The sequence below is a fragment of the Crocodylus siamensis genome, chromosome 4 (genome assembly GCF_052110815.1).
Source record: "Crocodylus siamensis isolate JL-2025a chromosome 4, ASM5211081v1, whole genome shotgun sequence".
Classification (NCBI taxonomy): Eukaryota; Metazoa; Chordata; order Crocodylia; family Crocodylidae; genus Crocodylus; species Crocodylus siamensis.
The window spans coordinates 24,447,644-24,464,670 of record NC_143398.1 but is presented as its reverse complement, the minus strand read 5'-3'; the positions used below and the strand labels follow the sequence as shown (position 1 = coordinate 24,464,670).

General features: G+C 45.0%; 1 protein-coding gene and 1 pseudogene across 3 annotated transcripts in view; one reads left to right on the top strand and one right to left on the bottom strand.

Annotated features, from left to right (window-relative positions):
- LHFPL3 (LHFPL tetraspan subfamily member 3) overlaps positions 1–17,027 on the bottom strand; it is a 468,184-nt gene that overhangs the window by 186,266 nt on the left and 264,891 nt on the right. The gene's annotated exons all lie outside the window — the stretch shown is intronic.
- Positions 3,779–3,908, top strand: LOC149865561 (U2 spliceosomal RNA; annotated as a pseudogene).

Here is a 17,027-nt window from a genome sequence, read left to right as displayed (position 1 = left end):
TGCAGTTACGTGGATAGGGGAAGGAAAGTGGCAAGACTACATTGATATAAGTAAATGTATTTCCACTGAATTAAAATGATAAGGATAGACATAACCAAAGGGGGAAAATGCAGTGTGAGCTTTATTATCTCTGTCTTCTTGTAATTTTTCCTGAGAGATTCTGCAGTCAAAGATTAACTTCTTTCTTCAATACATGATTTGAAATATTGAGAATAAAAGAATCTAAACAAGTCAACTCAGAGAATCCACAGAGAATCCAAATGTATGGAAAAATGCTTGGGGGTGGATTCAACCCAGCATGATCTGGCATGACCAGGGTTGTCAAGTATCGGTGTGGAAAGTGCACAAAAGGGAGGAATCTATAATGAACAAAGTAGCAACAAAAAAGGTGGTGCTCATTCTGCAAGGTTTGTGGGCAAGGCTTTTGTATCTTCACATGGCAGAAAGAAAGCTGCCTTCTTTCTGTAGAAAACCTGATTGATCAGGACAGCAGAGGCAGGGCCTGACCTCCCTTGTACTGAGCTCCTCATACTGTGCAGAAGGAATAGTGGACCCAAGGAAAGGCCATTTATACTTCCCTACAGCATATCCAGTAATTTTGGCCCTTTTTTGCCAAGCAAAATAAGAGTAATTTAGCATTACACAATGCTAAAAGAGATCCAGCCCCTGTATCATATGAAAATGCTTCCTTACTGCTTTGGGGCAAGACACTTTCATTTCACACTAAAAATAAACAGCCATTAATCAATTACCATTATCTTAGGGCTGGATCCTGAAACTACTTAGAGCACTGGTTTCTGCAGTTCACAAGGGCTGAACCACCTACAATTCTTGCACAAATAAACTGAAAATAACACAACCTGTTTTAGCCTTAACACATTTGATGAAGGCTGAACCAGTTTACCTGTATGCTTTATGAGTAGGGACAGAAGTTACACATAAATCGGTTTAACTGATCAGAAACTGGTTTAAATCTGTAACAGAACAATAACCAGTTTCAAAATGGCTGAAGCTGGTTTAAGATAAACCTGGTTGAATCTAGTATGAGGCTTAACTGATTTGGGTCAAAACAGTTTATGAAACTTCTGTCCCAGACCCTTTCCTGGTTCAGGTTAATTGCACTCCCCCAGCATCCCAGCAAGCTTTCCAGCCCTGGGCTGCACTGTGCTGTGCTGCCTGCCCCTCTGCTCCCTAGCTGGAGCAGTGAGGGATGGCTAAAAAGGATGTGGGGGGAGGGGCAAGTCCCACTGGGGATGCAGCCTAGTCTACAGGAAAAGGGCTGCCCCCTCCCAGGCAAACCCGGGCTGGGGTCTGGGGCCAAAGAGGGGGGTTAAACACCCCGCCTCCTGCTCAAACTTACTACTGGCTGCAACTGTGGCCTACAAATCCCAGAGGTACCTGTAAGCAGGAAGAGGAAGTGATGAGCGACCCTACAGATTCCTACTGCTGTGATTCTGAAGTAGAAATATCAAAGACTTCAGGGGCAGCAGGAAGAGGAACTGAACACACAGCCAAGAAGCCATGTGCTAGTGCCCCCCAGCTTCTGGTCTGAGTTACTGCACGCATGTGGCTGTATTTCCTGTATCAAAGGTAAATGTCTGTTTACATCTGTTTCAATTTAATCTGTGCAATTTACACTAACCTGCAAAGACTGAATCTATTCAGCCTCAGGCTTTTTGACTGTCTGTACCTAGCCAACATGCCCCCTAGCAATGGATATCCCCTACAGTTTCACTACCTACAGAGCAGCTGTTTGCTCAGTGCTAAGCCTCCTCCCCTCAGTGTTGAGGCTAAGAACAATCCCTGCTGCTTGCAGCTACCTCAGGATGACTAGTGTCCAGACTGGATCCTGGAGTTACTTATATTGGGTGTATCAAATTGGTATAAAGTATACTAGCACTTACAAGTCATGGGTCCCTTAGGGAAATGTGTTACTAGACAGCACAGGGTTTATTACTGTGAGCAATGATGCCAACATGAATGGGACTATAACTGTAATATGCATCATGATCAGTAAATTTTTGTAGGACCCAGCAAATAAGAAAACACAAATTACGAATTCTCAGACGAGGTAGACTGAGCAAAACATCTTTGAGAAGATTTTAAAAACTTTATTTTATTTTTGATTTTTCAGAGTATGGAACAGTATTGGAGTTAGGAGGAAACTTTCCAGTGCACAAGGCTACCTGAAGTCTTCCCCTGAAGTAAGTAACTGGTAATAGCCACTGTCTGAGACAGCATAATGAGCCAAATGAACAAGTCTCATCCAATATGGCAATTCCTATGTCCTTATACAATAACAATGTCTTAGGATACAATTTATTGATCTAGTATCCCACCATGTTCGGAAGAAAATTGGAGGATTGTGGGCTTAACTGCAAGACAGTTAGGTGGGTATGAAACTGGTTGCAGGGTCAGACCCAGAGAGTCCTAATGAACGGATCTGTGTCATCCTGATGAGAAGTAGCCAGTGGTGTCCTTCGGGAGTCGGTGATTGGTACAGTACTTTTCAACATCTTTACCAGTGATTTGGATGTGGGGGCAAAGAGCTCACTGGCCAAGTTTGTGGACAACACCAAGTTACAGGGAAGCATGGTCATGCTTAAAGATAGGCTACAGATACAGGCAGATCTAGACAGGCTAACAAGTTGGGCAAGTCGGAAGCAGAAGTTCAACATGAGAAATGTAAAGCGTTCCATCTGGGGACAAAAAACTCCTTACACACCTATAGGCTTTACAGAACCAACTTGACCAGCACCATGAACGAAAGAGACCTGGGGATAATAACAGACCACAGTATGAATATGAGCTAGCAGTGAGATGCTGCAGCCAGTAGGGCAAATAATACTCTGGCATGCATCAGTTGATGCATCTCCAGCAAAACTAAGGAAGTGATTCTTCTGCTCCACTGGTCAGTGGTGGGACCGCAGCTGGAGTACTGCATCCAGTTCTGGGCACCCCACTTTAACAAGAATGTGGTAAAGCTTGAGAGAGCCCAGAGAAGAGCCACCTGTATGATCAGAGACTTGCACAGCACACCATACGTGGTAAGGCTGAGGGAGCTGAGACTCTCCAGCCTGAAAAAAAGAAGGTTGAGAGGGGATGTGGTAGCAGCTTACTGCTACAGCAGGGGAGTACATCTAGGGCTTGGTGAACAATGTTCACCAGGGCACCCTTAGGGAAAACCAGGAGTAATGGCTACAAACTCCTGGGAGACCATTTCAGGCTCAACAGGAAAAACTTCTTCACAGTTAGGGTGTCCAGACTGTGGAATAAGCTCCCTCTAGAGGTGGTGCAATTGCCTATCCTGGAAATCTTCAAGAGGAGATTGGACAGTTACCTTGCTGGGGTCACCTGACCCCAGCTGTCTTTCCTGCCTGGTGCAGGGGGCTGGACCTAATGATCTTCCAAGGTCTCTCCAGCCTTACAATCTATAAATCTATGAATTATTTGTGGGGCTGGTGTAATAGTTTGTATCCACTACCGTGTTTCCCCGAAAATAAGACATACCCATAAAATAAGCCGTAGCAGGATTTCTACGTATTTGCGCAATATAAGCCATACCCCGAAAATAAGACATAGTGATAGGCGTGGCTAAGCGTACCGGCGTGAAGCGGTAAATAAGACGGGCAGCCCTTCTCATTTGCCCCATCGTGACAGCTGCTATCTCGGAGGTGACCGGAAAGGGAGAAATAGAAAGTGAAAGTAAAAGTCTCCTCAGTGAAGTGAGGAGCAGGAAGTTCTGCTTTAGGTATTGTGTGTCCTCAGGGGGAAGAATAAAGCTGTGGCTGCGGCTTTGGATTAACATCATACATAGTTTTGGTATTGGGTGGTGGAACCGGAGCGTGCTCCATCCACTCCATGCATTGACCTGGTATTGCAGTGCTTCCAGGACCGGTGCAAAAAAACAGGGGGAAAAAAAAAATGCTGTTTTAAAAATAAGACATCCCCCGAAAATAAGCCATAGTGTGTCTTCTTGAGGAAAAATAAATATAAGACAGTGTCTTATTTTCGGGGAAACATGGTAATTATTTGACAACATTTGTGATATTCAGGTTCAGCCTCATGTGAAGTTATGTAACATACCATTTGGGTGGGAATGCTGAAGAAACTGATTTGCACTTGCATTTTGACACAGTGGTTTTTGTGTAAAAACAAATCCCCAACAACCTCGAAATAGACAAAAGCTGCTTGAAAAGAAATTCTGTTACCAAAAGGTAATGATTTTTTCCACATGGTGAAAACAATGTTTGTTTAAATCCAAACATTCTCCTTTAGTGTTAGATTAGATGCATCAAAATGCTTGCTCCAATCAATTTCCATTGTCAAATGGAGTGAAAGGCAATATTAAACAGACACTCTAACTGGGGAGAAATAAATAAAATTTGAAAATTTTTCAGCTATAATGATGTCAGCTGTTACTAGTAACATTGTTAACAAAATTATTTTTATCCTCCCTGTATCCTTTTAGGGCCAAATCTAAAGCAGGATGTAGGCACCTAAGATGGAGTCTACATGGATTTTAGGGCATTGGGTCTGAAGCTGTGACCCAAGGAAACCTTGCTTGGTAGTGTTGTGTGACAGTGGGCACGCTTGGGGCCTGGTCTCATGCCAGCCTGCCCACCTGTCTCTGTAGGGCAATCTGCCCTCTCTTGCATGCCATGACTTTGCTGTTCCCATTAATGGATGGCAGATGAGGGAGGCTGCCCATTACATGCCCTGATGCCAGGGGATGCTATCTGCAGTTCTAACCTTCCCTACACCGCAGCCCATGCCTCGCAAATGGCATCCACATGTTGTAATCATACCCTGCACTACAACTGATGCTTCTGGGTCTTGCAGGGACTCTCACCCCCTCCCTGGGGTAGGAAGTCATTGTGCTCAACTACTGGTCTTACTTTCATCCTATACTTGGCCTCCTTGCAGTGGAGGACTTACTGGGGTCAGAACTCACCCCTAACTCTCTGGCTGAGTGTCCTACTTAGCCTCTGGCCCAAACTACAGCCTCAGACATCCACAGGCATGCCTTGGCCTCTTCCCCACACATGGGGTTCCTACTACGCCCTCTCTAGTGCCTCTACACCACACACTATCCTGGGGTCTTCTCATCTTCACAATCAACTTACTCATGGGGCTGGCCCTTGCACTGCCCTTCAGGCTTACTCCCCTTTTGGCCCTACTCAGTGCACCCCTGGGACTGCCCTGCAAGCCTGCTCCCTATTCAGCCCTTAAGGCCTACTCCTGTTCAGCCCATCTCTATGCAGAGCCACACTCTACGCTCTTCGCACTACCCCCATTGGGGTCTCTGGGATCTTGCATCCCTGCTGGGCTCAGGTGGCACTCTGCTTGCTGTGTCTGGCCCCACTACTCCCACAATGGCTTCCAAAGCCCACCCAAAGATGGGGACTGGGGTTAAGGCGCCCCTCCTCGCCTTTCACCGGGGAGGTAACTGGCCTGGCATTTCCTGGGGACTCCTGTGCCACCAGGAGCCCTACCAGGCCACCCTCCCCTGGCAGGGTGCAGCTTTAGGTCATGCCCAGGACCAGGAGCCTCCAGCTCCTACCTGCGCGATGCTCCATGTAGTTCCGCCCAGCGATGTTTCTGCCAGTGTTCTAGAATGGCTGCCACAATCAAGCACCTGCTGGCTGCTTGCCTCAGCCCTTAAAGTGGCAGGCACTGCAAGTGCTTTGCCATATGTTGGAACAGAACTAACATTCATGATATATGTGGCTATCAGAGAACTGAAACAGGGGTGACATGTGTGGGCCTCTATCTGTACGTGACTCAGAGCAGCCAGGCTACAGTATCGGGCTGATTTTGCAGCACAGAACCCTGTGTTTGCATCTCAAGGGGGGCCAATATCCCAGTGCTGAAATCTGCCTGGAACCAGGTACAGCAAGCTGCAGTGGCAAATGCATGAAGTTATTGAATGGATGGTTATTAGAATGTTTAGATAAATTGTGAGAGAGACAGTAGTTCAAAATGAAGAAAATAAGGAAGTATCTCACTGCTAAAGGTGTGCAGTTAAGTAATATTTTTCATATTCACAAAAAAGAATCTGGTCTGATCCAGCTCTAAAAGCTTCAGTGAAACAAAGACATTGAAATAAAGCCAATCAGGGATCTTTCATTAGAATATTAAGATCGTGTTTACCAGCCCTCCATAAACAGGGGATGTGACTGGAAGGAAGTTGGAGGGTAACTCGTCAACACCTGTGAGATTGCTGTGTATGCTAGACACTTGCCTGATGGATTGTTGAAGGCAGATTTCTCCCCGTGCTGTGGAGACCGGAAAGCTGGATGATGCCACTCCATGGCAGAAGAGACTCACCCCATAGGATTATGCTTATCCTTAGCAATTAATCTTGCTTTTGTCAATCAATCAACTTCTCACATTGATTGGAATGATCCAAAGGTCCATTTAAATTCTTTTTCACCCTTCTCACCTTGCTAAAAATTTGTTAACAATGGCCACCTACCCTTGGAGGCATCAATGCCTAGGAGGCCACTCCCCATTTAGTGGGAGTTTCCTAGTGCCTATAATTCTGCCTTCAGTGTATGCCCAGAACTGTGCATACTGAGCATACATTTAGTCTCTGCTCAGCATAAACCAGGTGGAAGAGACATAACAAGGCAACCATCTGCCCAGGGCACTGGGACACATGGGGACAGCAGCAATTTCCAGCCACCACTGTTCTGCCAGTGCAACTGTGGTGACAAATGTTAATTTTGCACCTCCCCTCCCTCAAGTTGGTGCCTGAGGTCATGTGTAGATGAAACAAGAGGCATATGTACACAACACTTTAAAGCAGGCTAAATGCAGGCTTTTAGTGGGAACTTTAAAGTGGGTGCTTTTAGCGGGCAACGCTTTAAAGTGGGCTTTAATGGTATTGATGTTTGCATGTATTGGCAGTGCACTGAGCATTAATTCCAGCTGCTGTAGGAAATTCAGCACCATAATGTGCCTTATATGGCTTGGGGTCCTTCAAGGAGTTTTAGTTTGCTGCCCCTACAGCCGTGGATGGAAGCACCAGGCTCTGTGCAGCTCTACAACCATGCAGAAAACGCTGCAGGCAGCCTGGGAAAGCCAGCTTCGCCCAAGAAAAGTGGCAAGCCTGATCTCCCCCCAACAGCCTGCCTGCCTGAGTTGCACAGGAACCTGGTGCTTCCCTCCACGGCTGCGGTGGCCCCCGGGACTGCCTGAGCTAGGTGCCTGAGGGCAGGTACCACTTTGGGGAAGGAGGGGGGTGCTGCTGCTGTGGAGGGAAACACCAGCTCCTCCCCTCCCACTGCAGCCCAGGGACCACTCCACCAGCACTGGCAGCTCAGCCTCCCCTCCACACTGGAGAGGCAGGTAAGTCAGCGGGGTGTATGCACGACACAGGGGTTTAATCAGCCCTAAATTGAAGCAATGTTTTTTTAAAATCAACCGTTTCAATTTAGGGCCCCCCCATCCCATTTCTACACACACCTTGAGGCTGCAGCTCTACTTACAGTACCGCTAGGTGGAGTAGTGCAGAAGTCCCCATGGAGCTGGATCCCAGGAGTAGTGCTCTCAGCGCACCAACAATACTGAGTTCAGTGCAAAGCCGAAGCTGTGACAATTTATACTCAAAAACAGGGCTGGAAGCAAAAGAGGATTTGCTCACCTTCATATAGCTTAGTGAGTGGTTATAGAACTTGCCTAGACGGTGTGGAGACGGGTTCTAAGCACTTTTAAGCCGGAAGACAGTGCTTTAAGCATCAGGCTAAAACACAGTCAGGAAGGGGCACCTTTCTGAACTCCTATGGAAGCAGAGCCACTGGACAGCCAAGAATATGATACTCATAGGGCTAGAAGAGCAAGTAGGAGGGAGCTTGACTTACAAGGTTGGAGTCCTGAAGTCCAATCCTGCTTGCTCCCAGGACTGTTTATGCATTTTGCATTCAACAGTCACTGGATAGAAAATAGAAACAATCCTAAACACTGGAATTGGGACCCCTACAGCTCTCCTTCTGCTGGCCTAGGGGAAGAGAGGAGGGTGCCCCTCCTCCTGACTTTTCTACAATCCAGTGTTAGGGCTCTGTCCTGGGCTATGGGAGGTGCGCGTTGGAGTTTCCTCTCTGAGGCTAAGGAAAATCTAGAACTCAGGTCTTCCAGTTCCTGGGTGAATGCTCTGTCAGACAACTGTATAGCAGGCAGACACTTCCTTTGGCTGTTTCATTTTTAAAAGGATGAAACCTGCTCAGATCTTTCAAAGTAGGTGCCCCATTTCAGAGTGGCTTCCAGGGTCTGTGCCGCAGATGGATGGAAATGCCTTTCCCAAGCTCTGATTCAGGTGCCTAAGCTGCAGAGAATGTGGGAGTTCAGACGCCGCTCCATGTCCGGTTTTTCCCATTGGCTAGCTCTAGGTACTTCTCTGCTCAGTGTCTTGGACTAACCATCTGTGGCACCTAAGGGCTTGCCTATATTATGGCAGCAGTGGATCCAACAACTGAGGGGATGGATGGGGTGGAGGAAAGGGGGCTGAGTATGCCCTGCCTTCTCAAATCTTGAGGCACTCTCCAGGTCTAGAAATTTTCCAGTGAGGCTGTTCTGGGCTCATACCCAGTGCCCATTCAAAGAACCAAAAGACACGTTAAACTGTTTTTTAATGTGCTTCTGGTTTGGTTTTAAAAAATTCCTTTAAACTCTTATACTAAATGCAGTGTCTACATGGTATAAGTATTAGTGTTTTTATGTAAGTAAATAAGAATATGCTACTTTAATGCAGGAAAAGCACAACCATCACCTCTTACCTTGGCCAGTGCAGCCCAAAAGCAAGACACTGACTTACACCAGAAGTCTATACCTGAATAAAGTCATTGGTAACCAAGGAAACTGAACAGTGGTATAGCTAGAATTTCATTTAAGCTGAGATCAGGGGAGAGCAATAATATGGTTATCACAATCTATTATATTATGAACCACATCAATGTGTCATGCAGCATTTTAAAAATACTTTGTTTTTATTGTTTCTTGTTTATTGGTGTAACAAGACAAAACCCTTCATGAAGAGCAAGTATTTTTTAAAGAGGCGCACTTGGCATGTCCAATACAAAATGTCTAAATAGATCAGATTTGCTTGCATTGAAAACTCTGTTTCAGGATTGAAAGATAACACATCTGCAATCTAACAACTGTAGAGGAAGGTGGTGTTCCACCAAAATCATATACCAACAGAGAAGAAAATAGTTGATGAAGAGAAGGGGGTCCCCCATGAAGGATACAGCAAGCAACTTGTTACACTCAAGACACTCCCAGTAGCCATTGTATCATCTTTGTGTGACCCTGGATTGTTATTGGTTTCCAATTGGTGAATTATGGATCCTAGAGCAGGAGAGGGTCTAACCAGCAATTCATACGCAGACATAATGAGGACCAAGCTTCCCCTCCTCTACCAGTTATTAGCCCGAAGACTTGAACACTGTGCCCCTATCAAATCCATGGCCACAGCTAGGGACATTCTTACCTTTGTGGGAGGTGACATGAGAAAGTAATTTACTAAGGGCATTATTTTTAAACACAAAATGTATACAATTTTCCAGTAGCATAATTTATGCTACTACACACATTTTTCATGGTTTGCAGCCGGGTTAATGCAGGTCAGTGGCTTTAAAATTATGTTGCCTTTAGTAACCATCATCTCACAACTTCAGTGGCTTTGCTCGTGCTCAAACTGAATTATGCGATTAAATATTTTGCTGGCTTGTGGCTCAGGAGAAATAAGCAAATAATTTGCAATGAACAGTATATTTAAACATGCAACTTGTTTCTTCTCACATAACAGTCACAAGTGAATCGTGATTCCCTCAGATTGTTTCTAGTTCTGTATTTGAATGTCTTGTAAACCCTGGATTGATAACTGTTCCTGTTCTGGGGTAAATTCTCTAGGAGTCCCTTTTCCACATCATAGGACCACAGGCTCCCCTTGTACAAACTGTATCAGCAAGTCCAGCTGAGTTCAAAACCTGCTACACACTCCTCTCTCTGAGCTGTGTCCAGTTGATAAATGCAGTGACTGAAAATAACTTGTTAAAAAACAAGCAATTAACTTATCTGTAGGTGCTCCATGGGCAGAAAGAAAAGCTTTGAAAGTAACAAATATTTGCCCTTTCTTGCCAATTTAACTAGGTTCTCCTTGATGCAGGCAGACCCTAATTCTGAGACTGGGTGAAACTCTCACCCTGCATCCTGAAAGTGTCTGCCTCTTTGACAGTCCAACCTTCAGGGCTGTGCCATTTCTCTTATGAGACTCTTTTATTTTATTCCGAAGTTCTTTTGTTCAGAAGGATTTGAGGAGGGCACCTGGACCTGGCCAAACTGGCCCGTGTATTTCTCTAGAGGGGGTTGGCTGAAATCACGGTATAATAGGGTTGGAAGAGACCTGAGAAGTTATTGAGTGCAATTCTCTGTACCAATGCAGCATGCATTCTTCCTGTACCACTCCAAGTTTCATAGATTTCATAGACATTAGGGCTGGAAGGGACCTCAGAAGATCAAGTCCAGCCCCCTGTCCCAGGGGCAGAAAGTCAGCAGGCATCATAGGATCCCAGCAAGATAAGCATCCAGATGTCTTTTGAAGGTGTCCAGAGTAAGTGCTTGAACCACCTCTGGCAGCAGTCTATTCCAAACCTTGGGGGCCCAGACAGTAAAGAAGTTCTTTCTTATGTCCAGCCTGAAACGGTCGTGGAGGAGTTTGTGACCGTTCGACCTTGTCATCCCTTGGGGCGCTCTGGTGAACAATCGTTCCCCCAGATCCTGGTGAACACCTTGATGAACTTATAGGCGGCCACCAGATCACCCCTGAGCCTGCGCTTTTCCAGGCTGAAGACTCCCATGGCTCTCAGCCTCTCTTCATGAGGTCTACTTTCCTGACCTCTGATCATGCATGTGGCTCTCCTTTACACCCTCTCAAGCTTCTCCACATCCTTTTTTGAACTATGGAGCCTAAAACTGGATGCAATACTCCAGCTGCGGCCTCACCAAGGCCAAGTACAATGGGAGGATGACATCCTGGGATTTACTTGAGAAGCATCTGTGGATGCAAGCATTTTGCTTGCTTTACTAGCAGCAGTATCACATTGCAGGCTCATATTCATCTTGTGGTCAATCATGACCCCCAAGTCCCTTTCATCTAATGCTTCTTTTTGAGACCCTTGGGTGAAAGAGATTCTACAACTTTCTTAGGCAGCTTGTTCACTTGTCTTGCCACTGAAAACAGGGCAGGGTGGCACCCTAGGGAATAACTGGTTCAGGAAGCATAAGCCTTTGTGTGTGACATCCTACTTCATCAGATGCTAAGCACCTCTCTCTTACTGCTCCTAGTTAGGAAGATTTTTTTTTGTGAGGATTAATCTAAATCTGCTTTGCTGCAGTTTGAACCCATTGCTTCATGTCCTGCTCACTTCATCCTTCTTTACAGCAGATTTTATCCTGTCCCCCATCCATCTCCTTTTTGCTGAACTATGTCTCTAGTTCTTTCAACCTTTCCTCATGTGGATTGCATTCCAGCCCCTTCATCATGTTTGTCACTCACCTCTGGATCCTGTCAAGTTTCTCTACAGCTTTCTTCAAATGCAGAGCCCAGAACAGCATACAATACACCACCTAAGGCCTAATCAGTGCCAAGTCAAGTGAAACTATCACTTCTCTTATTTTGCATGCAATACTGTTAACGCAGCCCAAAATTGTATTTTTTCTGACTCCATCACCTTGATGATTCATGCAGACTGTGATTCATCAGAACCCCAGATCATTTTTAGCAATGCCCATTATCTCACTTGCTGTATTTTATAGAATCATAAAACAGTAGGATTGGAAAGGACCTCAGAAAGTCACCTAGTCCAAGCCCTAGCTCAAGGTATAAGACCTGTCTCCTACAGCCACAGAGGATAGTCTATCTCCATCCTCTATATTACAGTCCTTCAAGTATTTGTGCATTTGCTTTTTTCTTGCCTAGGGGTAGAATTTCTTTTTTTCTGTCTAGTTACCAGTTCTTCAATGCATCTTAATCTTTCTGACTCTGAATCCTATCTTGCAAAGTGTTTGCAACCCCAGTCACTTTTGCATCATCCTGCAAGAAACTGTCTGTTCTTCCAATCAAATAATCAATAAAAAAGTTAAACAACACTGGAACCAAAATACACCCTTATGGAAGCCCGCTTGAAACCTCTTGCCATTCTGATATCAGTCCCTTTATATTTCCCCTGCTGATTCAAGTATTGTTTGTCCATTAGTATCAAAAACTGAATTATTAATTGTCTAGTTCCTGCAAATATGTGGAGAGCTGCAGCAAGAATTAACTTTCCACAGAGCAACACACTGACCGCAACTCCTGCCAGGAGAGAGAAACAATATTTATAAAAACATATAGAGATAAATCCCATATTTTCACAGCAGTAATCAATGTTTTTGAACCATTCTTTGCTTAAAATGGTCTATGTGAGCTTTGCCAGTTGATTATGATTGACCAGTGTGATGATCTGAGGAATCTATTAAGCCACAGTTTATGAATTCTGGTTGAAATAAAAAACTCCCCTTTTTGTTTAAGCCCTTATACTTATTTGCACTGTGTTCCTGCTTTGTACTTCTGTACTTTGGAGGTAGGTTAGTGGTGCTGTCTACCTGCCTAACTGGTTGGTCATTAAAGACTTTGAGCATTTGAATAGATCTTGGCTGGGCTGAACAAAGTAGCTACTGCTTCCTAGATTAAATCAGTCTTTTCCAACTTCTCTACACAAGGTGGGGGTTTGGATTTTCAGGAAAAATAATGCTCAGAATTAGGACAGAGAAACCAGGATGTTAGTGCTAGCATTTAAAACCTCAGAGGGACTCACAGGGATAGGGACAAAGAAGTTGGCTTTTGTAGTTGATGAGACTTTTGACTGCTGGACCAGCAAGGGAAGCAGGAAGCTGATTTCACAAGAGATGAGAAAGAGAAGCATGAGCTAAAGCAGCTGGATTCTGAATTCCCTGAAAGGCCATGACCCAAATCCAGAGAAGTGAGGAAACTAAGGCAGAGAACAGAAGATACATGTTTGGTTGTTTTACATCTATTTGTATATCTTGTATGGTCCAAAGAGAAGAGCAGTTTTGTTAGAAATCTTTTCAAAACCCAGTCTGTTACTTAAATGTGTCTTCAGAGGTCAGGTAAGAGGCAATGATTTCTTAGGGTGATATGTTTTATTGGATCAACTATGTAGTTGCGATAGTTAGGCAAGCTTTTGGCTGTGTCCACATGAGCAAGGAAGTTTGTTTCCACTGGGACAAGAAGCAGCGGCACACCTTGTGGTGCTGCGTGTCCCCAAGGAATGCCTGTACCACACGCACTCTGGCACGGGGCAAATTACCTTGAGTGAGCTAGGGGAGTCTGGGGCCAGAAACTGTGCTGGCCCCAGCAGCCTTACCTGCAGTCCTGGGTGGTGAGGAAGCTGGACCTGCAGCACTCCTGCAGTTGAGAGCCTGCCAGCAGTTGGAGTATGACTCCAGCTGGCCAGGCTCTGGTTTTGGGTCATGTGCACTGCTGCAACATACACCCCCCCCCATGTTTTTTCCCCCATGGTTTTTGACCCTGGATCTCAAGGTAGTAGCATGGAGAACGCCTGAATGTGTGGTGTGTGCCACATCAAATGGGTCTACGGTGCCACATATCATACACTTCACTTGTCTGGACATGGCCTTTGAATGTAAGACATTCTTCATCAGGTCCTTAAGAGGTAAATCAGAGTGCCCACAGGGTTGGAGCTCTGGGAAAGAATGTGCTTAAGCACCAGGAGAGTGTGGGTTATCTGGCTAAAGTCTCAGGGCCTAGGAACTTAAACCACAGATTTTGGATCTCCGAGGACAGTGCTAGGAAGAGAAAGGCTAGAGACAGACATTCAAAAAACCTGAGACTGAATTGATTCAATCTTTGCAGGTTAGTCTAACCTGGCTAGGCTAAATCAGTTTTGTAACCAGACAGACATCCCAGAAATGCAGGCACATGCCTGCAGTGGCTTAGGCTAGAAGCTGGGGGGCACTAGAGCCCTCCCTTCCCTTCCACAGAGCTGAACTGAGGGGGGCATGGCCAGAACCCAGCAGGATTAGGGAGTCCCCCCTCCCCCTCCTGAACAGCCAAGCAGGGAATGTTTATCACCCCTAACTCAGTGTTTATCACCCAATTAAGAAAACAGAGGAACATTACCAGGTATTTGTTGATTCTGTCTTTGTCCTGTGTGCCACAGCTCCAGGGTAGCCAGCATGTGGTCTGCTAGCTAATGCCGAGGTGTCTGTGAGGGACGAGGGAATGCCTGCTTAGCAGAGAGTGGAGAGGGAAGAGGGGAAGCAGGCAGACGCTCTGTGTCTGCAAGTCTCTGCCAAAGCTGCAGCCAGGGAACAGAGGGGAGGGGCCAGCCCTGCTGTGAAGCAGAGAGCCCCACCCAGCCCAGAGAGCATGCTGGGATACTGGGGGAGTCTGACTGAATTTAAACTAGCAAAGGGTCTGGGACAGACATTTCATAAACTGGTTTGAGCCAAATCAGTTAAGTCTGATATTACAGTCAACCAGATTTATCACAAACTGATTTCAGCCATTCTCAAACTGGTTTATGTGCATTGCACATCTATTCTGTTACAGGTTTAAACCAGTTTCTGATCACTTAGATGGGTTTTATGTGTAATGTCTGTCCCTAGCCCAAAAGTGTGTCTAGAAACCCAGAACCAGAAGCAGTGCATACTGTCTGCTCAGACTCAAGGAAGCTCACAAAAAAGGTCCAGTGTATGGGAACTAGAGACAACAGCTTGGTAAGTGTCTAGTAGGGAAACCTGAGCACAGGGTGACAAGCAAGTAAATCACATGAGAATATTCCAATTCCCTCAGTGTGTTACTACAAAAACACTTCAGCTCAAAACACTAAAGCACACAAACTGGAAATGCATTTTCTCCTGATGGTCTCCCATATGCTTTTGAAAGAATAAGTGCCTCTTTTCATCCTTATTTTTTCAAAAGCAAATGGGAGACCATCAGCAATGCTCCAGTCCTACTACTTCTCCAAATGTGCCAGTCTCTATTTTTTGTTAACAGTACCTGCAAAAGACTGCACCTGGGACAAGGTCTAAAGATCACTGCAGTCCATGAAAACATTTCCATTGTCTTCAGTGGGCCCCATGAAGAACAATATGGGATATGGACTCATTAATTTGCCAAGTATTCATTAATTGTTGACTATGGAGATCTTTCTTTTCAGATGGAGGCTAGTTAATCCCCATGAAGGACCTAAACATCTCTGAGCAGAGTCACTATATCCTGTGAAGCACTCGGGCTTAACAACAATTTGGGCTTATAGAACTACTCTGTATATTTGGACTTCTTCGTTTAAAATAAGGGATGTTCAGCTAATATTTGTTAGGGACTGAAATTATGACAGAGGTATGGTGGAGTGTCCTGCAGCTGTTCAGGCATGGACAAAAATCTCTCAGGTCACGCAGTTTTGATATAATCCCCTCATTTACTCAGTCATGATATTGTCTGCAATGTGCTTTGGAGTATACCAAACAACCCTTCAGAATTCAATACAGTGCATTCAGGAGCCTGAGCATCTCCTGTCCTCCTGGTGGCAATGCCTCTTACTTCCACAAAGCAAAGGACTTTGTCAAACAAGTCCGTATTCTGGCTGTCCTGTATCTCATGTGCGCTAACTTTATTCTGATTACATAACCAAATAGAGATAATTTAAAGGTCCAATTTCTATATGATTTTATATTTTAGATTTGAAAAGCCCAATCTATCAGGTAGCTGTAAAACTATATGCAATTGCTGTATAGAAATACCAAGAATATACTGGGGCTGGAGGAAGTAATGCTCCAATACCTTTAAGAACTTTCATATGGGGAGAGTGACTCTCATTTAGCAATGTAAGAAAACCTATGGGCAGAGAGACACAGAGACATATTCAGAAATGCATGAAACCCCCATATATCAGAGACTGTAGACAGACGTGCTAACAGAAAAACAGCCAGACCCTTCCTGGCATGTGTGATTTAGAGGGGGCAGATGTGTGATTTGGAGGATTTCCAGATTCTTCTTTCCTTATTTTTTGTTTCTGAAGTGAGAAGTTCAACACAACCTGTGCCAAGCAGGTTTCAGCTGTCTGTAACTGTGCCTCTGGAAACACTGAAGGCCAACAGTAGCACTAAGTCTGTGCTCTGACTCCAGCTCAAATAGATGACAGGTATTTGGCCAGCTTCTTAGTTCCCCCAAAGGACTCTAGGGCTATATTGGAGTGTGTCAACCAACATCTACAGACTCATGAGCTTTAGTCTTTTATCACAAGCCCAGCTATACACAAAAGAAAATCATGATTGTTCTTGTAGAGAATGTGTAGGAAAAACAGGAAAACAAAATTCAGATGGTCAGACTGTGGTCACTGTATCAGGATTTTGAGCCCAAGGCCACAAACTACCCACACAAGAAACCCTTGACTTGAAAAGGCTCATTCATCCATGTGTAAGGACTACTAACATGGGCAAGATTGGGTCCCATGTTCTGAATACAAATTTATTTGTGATGTTTGTGAATGGAGTCTCGAGCTGTGTGGAGGTGCATCAACATGAGACACTCGGGGAAAGAGCGGTCCACTGAGCTCTGAGAAGAGCAGATAAAGAAAACAGAGACAGAGAGGGCGGGTGAGTGAGTGGAGTGATAAAAAGTCTCATAACAAAACCAAGACATTGGAATATTTATTTTGATTTATTCAAGTTTTGATAGCCCCAAAGAGCACTTTTAAGTGCTTAATTTGCTTTGCTCCATTGATTTTAATTAATCTTGCCCTAGGCTCGCAAGCCTGCTGAACATGGAAAACTTGGGGGAAAAAACCCTGCTAGTTCATGAGGCAGGATTCCTGAATCTTCTGGAGTTGTGTTCATGTCCCAGATCATTACTGAGGAGATGCAGCACGGCCCTGGCAAATATAGTCAGACTGAGGCAGAACCTACATCGGTGGTGGGGAAGCCAAAGAAAGGGAGGCATC